Genomic DNA, 13514 nt, shown 5'->3' on the forward strand with positions numbered 1-13514 from the left:
ACCTTACTGCTTTGCTTGCATTCTCGCCGCTAAGTGTGGTTGAGACTGGAGAGAATCTCATTCGATCAAAAAGAATGGGAATGTGCAAGCTACCAAGCCTTGGTATAAAATCTGCAGCTTTTGTGTTGACGTGTCATGTCATATACTTTCCCACTCGTTAGCCTCTAATATAACCGTACCTTGAGAGTATGTGTCTGATGTTCCCTCAGACTGCTGTAAGCGTCGTAGCTCTCTTCCTCCTGAGCATGAGCTACGATTGCACTTCTGTCTCCCCTGGCGGTCAGGAATGGCTGTGTGGCTTGCTCTGGCCAATGAAATGTTAGTGTATCACTTCTTGGAAAACACTGTAGAAGCAGTTCAAAATTGCCACGTCGCCTTTCCCTCTGCCACCGGTAATCCTCAACGGTTTAGAAAAGGCTCCTTTGACAGCCTGGGCTCTGGAGGGAGAACAAGCCAGAGCCATCTCCAGCTAATCCGTGGTGGGAATTTAATGTGAACAAGAAATATATTTTCGTTGTTTTCACCTGTTGGGATCTGGGGAGTGTTTGTTACTGCCGCATAATCTGGATCATCCTGACGCATGCAACCCGCGAATAGAGAGCACTGGGCTCCCCATTATTGAGAGACTTCCAACCTGGTTGAAGGACACCACGCCAAGGGCACAGGGACACTAAAGGGACAACAACAAAAACAGCAACGCAGCAAGAAGCGTGGGAGCAACAAAAACAGTGGAAGCTCTACCCCCCTGCTCTCTGGGCATCCATGGCAATTATAGCCACGGCGAGGGACGCATGAGCTTTTCCAACTCACTGTTCTCTAAAAGCCGGGACTGTCTATCCACATTTACTGTATCATTTCTCGGCAGCTTGTCCTTAGGGTGGAAGAAGAACAAGGGCTTTTATTAACACATTCCATTGGCTGGGTTTATGATGCTCTGCCTCACTCCCTCTGCCCTGGAGTGAAGTTGAATTATCAAATAGGGCCAGCCTTATCTTGGGCAGCCATGCAACAATGGTATCTGGAGGTGAGTGTTGAAATATGTCTTGGGGCTTTGGGAAATGTTTTCAGTTCGACATTCTGGGATCATTGTCCAAAGATTCTTGATAGTGTCCTTTAGGAGTCACTGAATACAAACAGGAAAAAAAAAAGAAAAAAAAAGAAAACGAAACAACCTTGCATGCAGATGCCTTGAACTAACAAGTAAGCCAGCAAAGGTTTAGAAAACAATTTTGTGGACCCGGTAAGGATAATGACTATGATTATATGTATATACCATATAAAATATTAATACTTCTTGTAATAATGCATATGCAAATAGATTTACAATTTTGGAGCTCAGAGTCATTTAGTAGAACACTACCTGGGTATTGAAAGACCTGGAGTTCATTCCAGCTCAGCATTAACCAGCCAGGAAGACTTGGGCAAATAGTTGAGCTTCCTTTCCATTCCTCTGACCCGGAGAACTTTACGTTCTAGAGAGCTGAAGTCTGAAGGTTTACTCTTTTTTTTTTTTTTTTTCAATATCTGAAATTTATTGTCAAATTGGTTTCCATGAAGCTTTACTCTTATAGTGGAAGAGCCTTCCACGGGCTTTCACCTCATTAAAGGTTGTTCTTTCTGAGGATGTTTCAGAGATATTTCCACCAAGCACTGCTAAAGGCAGAGAGGTAAGAGAGAGACTCCTTTGGCAGGTGTTTCCGGTTACAGCCCAAAGCCGTATTTTGTGTATTAGTTACTCTTTGCTGCATTACAAATTATGTCAACAACCAACTTTTATTATCTCATCGTTTCTGTGGGCCTGAAATCTAGGTTCGTCTCAGCTGGGGTCATCCAATCTCTCGTAACTAAGGGGTCAGTTAGGGTTTCAATCACGTCCAGACTCCACTGTGCTTCCAGACTCATTCGCCTTTCCCTCTGCCCCTCATTCCTCCATCCCTTGTGGCTGGTATGACTGAGCGCTTCAGCTCCTTGCTGGCTGCTGCTTGCCAAGTGCACATCTCTGGACGGCAGCTGACCATGGCAACAGGCTTCACCGGAGTGATTACGTGAGGAGAGAGAGAAGGAAAGTCACAGTGTCTTATCCTCTAACCTCAGAAATTTTTATCCCATTGCCTCTGCTGCATTCCATTCTTTAAAGGAAAGTCACGAGGTCTAGGAGGGGATTACACAAGATGTAAACACCAGGAGGTGGGGATCATGGAGAACCATCTCAGAAGTCTACCAATCATGCACTGCAAGCCAGATGTGCTTTGGAAGCTTTGTGTTTTATCTTTAAAATCTATGCCTATGTGCAGTTTATGGCAAATCATGTCTTTGCTTATTTTAACAGAAGGGTAATGGTTTTGAATTATTTATGATCAGGAAAAAAGGCTTTTCTGGGAAGAGGCACCTTGTTTATCCAACAACTTTCAGTATGCCAGGTTGCAGGCATAAGCTTCCATTGGAGGATCATGGCCTTGGGTCATTTCCTGACATCGTCAATTCCAATCTCATCATTTATATAGAGAAGAAAACTAAGGCCAGAAAGAGGGAGTGATTTTCTCATGATCACCACCTGTGAAGGTAATGTATCTTAACTCTTCTGAATATCACTTTCCTCATAGAGTGATTTGGGGGTTTTGGGTTTGGAGTCAGGAGAGGTTTCCTCAAGACCTTGCTTTACTTGGGTAAAGCACCCACACCCTCCAGCATTTATACTGTGTTCCTCAACGCCCTCCAGCAGGGTCCCACACATCGTGACATTCTCCCTGTGATGCTATGAGGTCTCAGACTCCTGGCACACCCCTGGTCACATTAAGATGTGCTCAAAGGGTCCGCTCCATGTATCCTTTTTCTTAACATGGAAAGTATTGGCCACGAGGATCCCATTATCACCATAAACACATTTTTTTTTCTACTGCAATCTCATAGAGTGAGCTCTCTCTCTCTCTTTGAATGGCCTCATCCAAGCCCTCATCTGTGTTCTCCTGATTTATGGTCATAAGCTCCGAACAAATCCCTTGACTCCAAATTATTTTCCAATTCAATACATTCTCCTCCCTGTAGTTTAGGTAGGTTTATTATTATTATTATTATTATTATTAAATTTTAAAGATCTTACTGACTTTGTACAACAATTCATGCATCAGGCAGCATCCAGTCTAGCAGATAGAAAGGAGCTCCAGGAAACTGTACAAAACGAAATACTTTCCTGGGTAGAAGGGAGTGGGAACAAGGAAGTTATACTAGACAAAAAAGCGGATTGGTTATTGCAAGGTTACTTTCCTGTGGAGGATGGCAGTGGTCTCCCAGGCAGTTAGCTAACTAGTGGTGATCAAGCAATTCCTGACTGGTTTAAGATTCCATTCTTGGGAGAGCTGAAACTAATTAAGTTTGGTGATGCGAGGATTAGCATAAGCCACTCCATTTTGGGTCTGCTGTTTTGTTTTTAAAAGTGGGTATAGAATAGTACTTAATATTTGATTCATTTTCCTTTTTTTTTTTTATTTCCTAGTGAAATTGAGACTCGTTGCTCTACTTTTTTAAGTTTTTTTTTTTTTTTTTGAAGTCATCTCTACCCGGCACAGGACTCGAACTCATGACCCTGAAATGAAGAGTTTGCATGCTCCACCAACGAAGCCAGCCAGGTGACCCTCTTTGCTCTACTATTTTTCAAAATTTTGATTCAAGTGTGTTAACATATGATGTAACATTGATTTCAGGAGACGAATTTATTTATTTATTTATTTAAATTTTATTTTTTAAAATTTACATCCAAATTAGGTAGCATATAGTGAAACAATGATTTTAGGAATAGATTCCTTAATGCCCCTGACCCATTTAGCCCATCCCTCATCCCACAACCCCTCCAGTAACCCTCAGTTTGTTCTCCACATTTATGAATCTCTTCTGTTTTGTCCCCCTCCCTGTTTTTATATTATTTTTGTTTCCCTTCCCTTATGTTCATCTGTTTTGTCTCTTACAGTCCTCTTATGAGTGAAGTCATATGATTTTTGTCTTTCTCTGACTGACTAATTTCACTTAGCATAATACCCTCCAGTTCCATCCACGTCGTTGCAAATGGCAAGATTTCATTCTTTTTGATTGCCAAGTATCACTTACATACAACACCCAGTGCTCATCACAACAAGTGCCCTCCTTAATGCCCATCGCTGGGTAGGTTTTGTTTTTTTTAGTGTCTTTATTTATTTTGAAGGAGAGAGAGAGAGAGTTGCAAGTGGGGGATGGGGAAGAGAGAAAGGTAGAGAGAGAGAACCCCAAGCAGGCTCAGTGCTGGCAGCATGGAGCTTGACGCAGGGCTCAATTCCATGAACCATGAGATCATGACCTGAGCCGACCGAGCCACCCAGGTATCATGGGGTTGTGTTTTTCCAGTAGGTCTCACTCCCCTCTGAAAGCCCATCAATCTCTTCCCATTGTCTCCAAAGATGCCCATTTCTCAGGTAGGCCAAATAGGGTCTCCATGGTAGGGTCTCTGTCTTTTTTGCAGCTTTATCTCATCCCTCATTTGGGCATGAATCCTACTCCTCAGCCGAGCTGCAATTCTTGAACATTCCTGAAAAGGCAGAGCTGTCTTCAGCCTTCATCCACGTGTGCCCTCAGCTCTGAGGCCCCTTTCCTCATCCTTCTTCTCTCTCTCACTCATGTGTCGAGATTGACCTCAAACATCATGTTCTTGGAAGCCTTTTTGTGGTCCTTCTTTCCCATGCTATCTCTCTTACCCATTCTCTGTGCTCCCCCTTCACCCATTGCCATCAACACCCAGAGTAGGAACGAACCACCACAAGATGCTCAACAAAAAACACACGGCAATGAGTTATTAGGGTATCGTTATCTGAGTTGTTAGGAGACCTCAAACATGTGCTAAGTGTAGTATATTTATCCTGTTTTTCTCACAGTAACTGTAAGAGCTTTATGAGGAGAATGCCATTCATAGTGGTTGAGATACACCAGGCCCCACAGCTTGCCAAAGGCAGAGCTGGGATGCCAGCCTCAGTCCATCTCATATTCTCCTACTGTAGTAAATGTCTGAGCTTTGAATGTTGGAGTAAATAATCAGGTTAGCCTGAATCAGCATGAACTTTGGAACATTGTCTCTGCAATACTCTAGTGAATGCCCTTGTGGTTGATCAAATTTGTGCTACATTTGCTGAAAACCAGAAACTTCCACTCTCTTAATTCAATTTGAGGATTCATTTGAAATGGCTCCAGGAGAGTGGCTACTAGAAATATGGTGTGGGCATCACACAGAGCTCTCCTCCTGCTTATCTCTATAAAATCTTTATAATTGCCTTTGAAATGTTCAATGGTCTGGTCCCTTCATCTAGACTTGGGCTGTCAGCTGTTTGCAACGGTGGTTCTCAGACATTAGTGGCGACCCGTGGTGTTTGTTAGAATACAAATTGCCCGACTCCCAGGGTGTCTAATTCAGGAGTCTGAGATGGGGGTGCGAGACTTGGCTTGTCTAACGTGTTCCCAGGTGATGCCGATGCTACTGGTCCACGGGCCATGGATCATCTATTGAAAACCACTGGTTTGCAGAAATTGGCTGGGAATGCTAGGGGAAGGGGGCCAATTGCTACACACCAGTGGCTTTCAATAGATGATCCATGGCCCGTGGACCAGTACGTCAGCATCCCTACAGGGTGCTTAGCTTAGATAATGCTTCTCCCACATCGAGAAGCTAGCAACCGCTCCTCATTTGCTAATCCCAGCCAGCCTGTGTACCTAGCAGTTCAGAGTGAGGGTTTAGGGTTGTCTCCACACAATTCTATTCACTGCCTCACATTATTATTATTATTATTATCCAAATCTGGATATATTTTTAAGTTTACTTATTTATTTTGAGAGAGAGAGAGAGAGAGGGGAAGGGGCGGAGAGAGGGAGAGACAGAATCCCAAGCAGGCTCCATACTGTCAGTGCAGAGGCCGGCCCAGGGACTTGAACTCACGAACTGGGAGGTCATGACCTGGGCTGAGATCAAGAGTCAGACGCTTAATAGACTGAGCCACCTAGGCGCCCTGCCCCCTCCCCCCGCCCCCCGCCAAATCTGAATTTTTTTTTTCTTAAATCAGATTATATATATCTTCATTGTGTAACTCAGATTTACCTGGGACATCTGTTAGAAGTATCTGAAGTAACACAGGCCTGTCTATGAGCTTCTAGAAAGTCTCATTTCGCCCTCCATTCCACACTTAACATAGGCACAACTACACTTTTTTCTGTCCTCTTATTAACTGTGAGAGAGTCCCTCCATCTGTCCAAGATGAGTATTTTGCATACCTTCCCTCTAGAACCTTGCTAAGGTTCTTATTCCCTCAATTCGCACTTTCTGTCTCTTTCTATGAGCCGCTCCTTCCTTACCTTGCCCTCATCAGGATATAAACGTGCTCAAGCCTTTCCCACGCTAGAAACGAAATCCTAAAGACGCTCTTCTCCACTGCTTCAGCTGCAAGACTGAAGACAAATTTTGGTAACTGGGTAATCCACAGCCCAGAAATTGTTGACATTTTTGAAGGGAGGTACAGTTATCTGGGGGAGCCCTACTGGTTTTAGATACAGCAATATTAACCTTTTTTTTCTCCCAGGAAGAAAGAATAAACGTGCCAGATTGGCAGATGGTGGAGAAATAGAAAGGAACGGGTTACTGTTTGCGTGATCTGTGGTTGTACACAGAACATGCTTAAAGGTACTGGTGGGAATTTCAAAAGAAGGCCGATGGATGTTTCCCTCAGAACTTGTGCAAGAAAAAGTCTCCCTTGTTTCAATCTGAAGTGTCGGTGCCTGAGTGGCTCAGTTGCTTAAGAATCTGACTCTTAGGGGGGCGCCTGGGTGGCTCAGTCGGTTGGGCGTCCGACTTCAGCTCAGGTCATGATATCAGGGTCCGTGAGTTCGAGCCTCACATCCGACTCTGTGCTGACAGCCCAGAGCCTGGGGCCCGCTTCAAATTCTGTGTCTCCCTCTCTCTCTGCCCCTCCTCTGCTCATGCTCTGTCTCTCTCTGTCTCAAAAATAAATAAAAACATTAAAAAATTAAAAAAAAAAAAAAGAATCTGACTCTTGGTTTGGCTCAGCTCATGATCTCACAGTTCGTGAGATCTAGCCCAGTGTCAGGCTCTGTGTTGGCAGCACGGAGCCTGCTTGGGATCCTCTTTCCCTCTCTCTGACCCTCCACTGCTCTCTCTCTCTCTCTCTCAAAATAAATAAATAAACAAACAAATAAAAAATGCCATTAGTTTTAAAAACAAACAAACCCAAATGGATCCTCCGGGTTTTCTTGGCCTGTACATTTTATACAAACATGGAAAAGTACAGTATTCTGGAAGGAAATGTGGAGGGGTGTGAGTTAAAACCCAGGTGCTTCCATCCATGGGCCATGTCGGTCGTTATTCCCCATCTTGCTCCCCTCTCATTGAGGCACTCAGAAAGAGTTGGCAACATTACTGACCCTGGTTCTCGGTGTCCAGTTTTAAGTTGGCTGCAATAGAGTCTCTACCCACAAAGGCAGCCCTGGTGGCTTTGGAGGTAATTCAGAAATGACCCCTTAATTTTCAAATTCAGTTGACTTACGTCACAGCCCCCCATTTTGCCAAATTCACCTACTCCGTCCAACCCTGTTGAGGGTTCTCTTCTTCAGGAAACTGTATTTTCTCTTTTCTTTCATGCTCCTCTTGTGCCCATAGTCATGGTCCTCCTTCTGCCCGTTCCCCGTCCTTGTGGCCTCCTTCTCATGCTTTCCTGTCATTAACTGTATTGCTCTGGATTTTGTCCCTGGTCCCTTAATGATTGGTCTGAATTCCCTGGAAAAAATGCTTGTGGCTTTCACTCCACCAATAAACTGCCTCCCGGTCTGGTCACTCACCAGGTCAATGGTTTACCCTGTGAGACATTTTGAAACTGTGTGAGGATATTTTTGAATTTCATGATGAGTGAGGGAAGAGAGCTACTGGTATTTAGAAGGCAAGACCCAGGAAGGCTAGACATCCTGCAACGCACTAGATGGTTCCGCCCACATAATAAAGAATCATTCTAAGTTCTGCATGATTTGGATGTCCATTCTGCCATTCATGTAAGTAAAAAAAACAAAACAAAACAAAAAACAAAACAAAAAAAAACGTATTGTCATTGTGTGGACCCAGGATATATGCTTGTTTTCCATAAAATCCCAAGGGATTTTGTGTTCACTTTGGGTATACTTTGGATTCCCAGGAATGCGATGAGTGTGTAAATCCATAAGTAACTGTATTTTTCTTTTTTTCTGGACTTTGCTCTGAGTAGCCAGTCTGATCACAGTTTGAAAAATCACATTAATGGGGCGCCTGGGTGGCGCAGTCAGTTAAGCGTCCGACTTCAGCCAGGTCACGATCTCGCGGTCCGTGAGTTCGAGCCCCGCGTCGGGCTCTGGGCTGATGGCTCAGAGCCTGGAGCCTGTTTCTGATACTGTGTCTCCCTCTCTCTCTGCCCCTCCCCTGTTCATGCTCTGTCTCTCTCTGTCCCAAAAATATATACATGTTGAAAAAAAAATTTTTTTTTAAAAAAATAAAAAAAAAAAAGAAAAATCACATTAATGATGACAGTGTTGTTCATATGATTTGTCTCTAGCATACCTGTATCCGCCTGCATTAAAAAGGATTCTACCTATTTATACCAATGTGCCTCATTATCCCTTATTTCAAAATGCCACATATTAAAAAAAAAACATCGGTATTCATCTGGAAATTATATTAACTTAAAAAAAAATCGCAGCCTGTTGTTTTTGCCTTCCCTCAGAAGGCTAACCCCAGACAACTAGAGGAGGGGAAGGGAAGGGAAGATTCATCATGAAAAATGATCAGTATTAAAGAGCATTCATTAGGTACCAGGCACTGTTTTAAGGACCTGGCATATTTTCCTCAGTCCTTACACTAACTCTAAAGATTTTTATTATCGTTATTCCCATATCATAATTGTACACTTCGGAAAGGCTGAGGAAGTCTCCCAAGGAAGATAACTAGTAAGTGTAGGTCTGTGATTTGAACCAAGAGTCCATGTTCTCAAAGTACCATCGATACTAATGTTGAGAGAGGCAGCATCCTCAGGAAGGAGCTCAGAGTATGGGAAATCAGGGCAAATCTGGAGGAGGGCAAATATCAGCATTCCAAAACGTCCTAGAGAGAGAACACCTCACATCAAAGAAGGGCTTATAAAACCACTCCCGTATATTGAGACGCCAAGGTATTATTGATGATTATTACATAAAGCTAAAGTCCACATCTGAGGCTTCCTGCCACATATCCAAGGGTTCAATCTAGTATAAATTGTGCCTAATGCTGTGTTTCACCTGCTCAAGTGATCCAAAGCCTTCCACCCATTCTTTGTGCAGAATCCTTTTGTGCTGGTGCATTATCCTCAATTCTGCCCATGACCTTGCTTCTCCTTCCTAGCTCCAAAGGGTTAATAACGTGGTGACAAGTTTATCAAAGTTGGTTTTTCCTTTGGGCTCCGCCCTCCTTCTTCCCCCAGACTTCTAGTACCATGGCCGAGGTGCTAACCTCCGGATTTTTCGTTTAGCTAGGATGAGGCAAAGAATACTGCCACAATTTCTTCTGTATCCAATGGAATGAGAACTGGTCGAGTGGGTGTCTCTTAAGATTCTTTCTTGCTTTAATGATGAACAATTTATTTTTTTTCAGCTTGCAAATGGTCCCATAATTTAATTTAATAGTGTTTATGACAATATGTAATAAATACCATAAAAAAGTAGAAGTCGTTCTGGGTGTGTTAGCTCATTAAAATGAATACTTGCTAGATTCTGTAGCAAGCTTTGGAAACATGGTGCTAACTCATGTAAATTGCCATGACAAACGTGCTTTAAGACCAATAAAGTGTGTCCTGATTCATTAATAGTCAGATCCAACATCTCCCTGTTGGTTCCCAAGAAAAGTCGAGTGGAGATCGGCAGAAGAGAAATTGCTGTCCGCATTCTGCGACCCTTCAGGCATTCTGATTAGCCCGTGTGATTTGGCGACTGTCTTTTGTGACGTTAGGCACCTGCAATGCTGTCCTCCTGTTTTTGATCTTGCAAGCTCTGAAAAGGCCTCAGAGCTCAGCACGTTCATCCTGCCGATGCCTGATGTGGAGTCTTTGGATTTATGCAGACTCCCCAGTCTCCTGGCTCAGAAAAAAAAAAAAAAAAAGATGCTTTCTGGGCTCAGAAGGGGGCTGCCAGATTAAGCACAGCACAGGTGAGGGGCAATGGAGCCCGTCCAAACAGCAAACTAGCGTATCTCCTGTCTCAGAAGCACACTGAAGCCACAGGCATAAATATGCAATAAAGCTGCACTGAGGGGAGGCAAGCTCATGTTTTATAATGTATTTATGTCTTACACAGCATCTGAGATTGCAGGCACAGTCCAGACTGTGGTTCTAGTGTTGTTGTTGTTGTTCTAGGGGAAAAAAAAATCGCCTCCCCCTTTACCTCCTGAAAATACAATTTTGGATTGTACGAATGACTTCGCAAGATGTTAGATATGTTGAAATATACCTTTGTTCTGACTTGTGCTCTCAAGCTTTGCTGCTGAATTTTACTTTATACAAACTGCTTCAGGAACAAAAGATCGGAAGATTTGTTCAGTAGGACCATTGTCTCTAGACCTCGGCTATCTGTGGAAGGTCTCACCTCTCATCCTTTTACAGTTTACAAAGTTGACCTTCCCTACTGCATCCGATATGGATGCTGAGTCAATCTGTGGAGGATTTTAAGGTTTAATGCACAAGCATTTTTTTTTTTATTAAATCCTGATGAAAAACCTTCTGAGGGGGCATGTTGCCCAGTTTCCGAGCAAGAAAGATGAGATGCAGGGTAGCTAAGGTCACAGACATCACAGCTAAGGTCACCTAACATCACAGAACATGCAGGTGATAGACATGGACACTCAGCTCATGGCTTCTCATTTCAAATCCCATATTCGTCTTAACTCCTTTAACGTGCCTTTGGCATAAAGGGAGAACTTCCTCTTTCTTTTGGTACTTCTGTCTCCTTTTCAATTCTTCTTGGGAGTTGGCCTTGATGAGCAGAAGCTGTCCACACTGACACTGGCTCCTGTCATCCTGTCTTCACAGAAGACAGATCTATGCCAGACCCCACTCAACAAGCAGCCAACTTTGCCTATTTGGTGCAGAACTGACTATGCGTCTGGGAAGATAAAAGGACCTCTAAGACTGAGTCAGTCAAAATATTTTACGGAGTGCCTACTATGTGCTGGGCATCTGGTGATTGCCTTTAAGAGTATTTGGAGCAATCAGACTTTTATCAATACATCTGTCCACCACCTACCCAGACCCCATCCGATCGTCCATTTAGCCATCCACTCATCCAATCATCAATCAGTTTAAGTCATTTAAGTGCTAAATCATATGCAATAAGGCCCCCCTTCGAACAAAGAAAATAAAGGAGAAAAAAAAAATAGAAACCTCAACAAACAAACAAGTAAAACCTGTCTGGGCTTAATATATTCAAATAAGACTAAGAATTATCTTCTTGAGAGCTTATTTCTCCCATTTATGCTTTCTTCATCTGAGTAGAAGACAGCTACTCGTTCAACAAATTTATATCCATAATATATGTTCAGTTTGAATAGTGACCACAACTAGAATTACCTTGGCATATTGGACTGCTTTTCTTTTTGGCATTCTTATATCGTATATTTCATGCCAATGAATACAGCTGCCCTCCAATATACTCCTCAGAGTTTTTATTCCCTTTCTTCCTGAGATGCAAAATCCTAGTCAAGAAGGAAATGCTTCGACAGTCACTTTGAAAGCTTTCTTAAATGTAGATTTACTGCGATCTCTAGTCATGACACAGCTATCAGCCTATACTAGCACACCTATTCCGTGTAATTGAATACTTAAAAAATGAAATATGCTTCATAAAATGCAGGTGTAGGATCAATTGCCATAAGCCAGGTTTTTTAAAGAAGCACTCCACCAAGATTTACTGGCATTGATTTGATGTGATTTATTTTATTTTTCATTACATTTATACTTCAATTTCACCACTTCAATTTCTTATTAAGAGATCACATAAAAATAAGTCTTTATGCAAAGGTCTCAGTTTAAACAACAAATAGACACAAATCTGTGAATGCATCATTGTAAAAATGAAATATTTACCCCAAATAGAGGCAACGAATAAGAAGAGCTAATGTTTACTGGGTCCTTATTATTTATTAAGCATCAGGCATAAGGTACATGTGCATTATTAATTCATTTATCTTCACAACTGTGTTTGTTTTGTTTTGTTTTGTTTTTAATTTCAACAATACCTTGACCCCATCTTACAGGCAGTCAGGACGTGTGGAAGTTACGTAATCCATCCAAGGATACTGAGCTCGTCAGTGCAGAGCAGGGATTCAAAGCCAGGCTGTCTGAGTTCTACTGTTGTTCTCATTAAGGAGTCTTGGGCTCATCAAAGCTCAGTCCATACCTAATATGTGAAGAAGCTTCCTTTCCCCCTTTCTTTTAATTTCTTTCCTCAGCAAGGACAGAAATATCCAGGGATTGTTTAAAACACATTAGATATCAAAGAAAGCCAACGGCTGGCTTCCCTGTGTCTAGAAAGTATTGAAAGAGGCATTTCTAGGAGGGAGTGGAATATGAGAGTTGGTGGGACCCTGGACATGAGATTTGGAAGGACGAATAGAGGGGCACCTGGGTGTCTCAGTCGGTTAAGTGTTCAACGCTTGATTTCGGCTCAGGTCCTGATCTCACAGTTCGTGAGCTCGAACCCCAAGACAGGCTCCATGCTGACCACGCAGAGCCTGCTTGGGATTCTCTCTCTCTCTCTCTCTCTCTCTGCCCCTCACTCATACTCTCACTTTCTCTCTCTCAAAATAAATAAATAAGCTTTAAAAAGGTAATTTTAAAAAAGGAAGGACAAAGAAGAAAAGAATAAAATGAATTTTTCACTACAGCAGTAGCCCATTTGTGAACAAGTGAAAGTGACGAGGGATAGTGTGAAATAGACAAAGTTTGGTTGAGAGTGCAGCTGGATTTAAAGTGATGGCTATAAAGGTAAAAAGAAAACTCTGAGAAAGAGTCAGTGAGTACAGACATCTGTGCATATTGACAAAGCCGGGATCACTGGGCTAGTGGGTGTGAGGGCTGCGTTCCTCTGGTAAGCGATGAATTATCCGGAAGGACGGTGGTGGTTCAGGATCTAATATCCCCACTAAATCCTGGACTTCAGTGTACTAGGATTGGCTTCTGTTACTTGACGTGGGTGCTCTCTGCCTGCTCATGGAATGTTAGACTCCCTAGAGAATTATTCCCCAACTTTGTCACTTGGCAGATGCGTTTCTTTCCTCGGGCTGCTGTAGCAAAACCACAAACCTGATGGCTTACAAAACAGAAGCACCGTCTCACGCTTGTGTCAGCTCGCAGCCTCCAGTCGAGATGTTGGTGAGGTTGGAGCCTTCTGGAGGCTGTGAGGGATAATCTGTTCCATGCCTCTCTCCTCGCCTTCACCTGCTGTGC

General features: G+C 42.9%; 1 pseudogene; it reads right to left on the bottom strand.

The window, feature by feature from the left end:
- Positions 1-548: 548 nt before the first annotated feature.
- Positions 549-13514, bottom strand: part of LOC124520461 (40S ribosomal protein S5-like) — a 55044-nt pseudogene continuing 42078 nt past the window's right edge.

The sequence above is a fragment of the Lynx rufus genome, unplaced genomic scaffold, assembly GCF_022079265.1.
Source record: "Lynx rufus isolate CCGP_SWC_20201006 ecotype Redwood Valley unplaced genomic scaffold, mLynRuf1.p SCAF_3, whole genome shotgun sequence".
Lineage (NCBI taxonomy): Eukaryota > Metazoa > Chordata > Mammalia > Carnivora > Felidae > Lynx > Lynx rufus.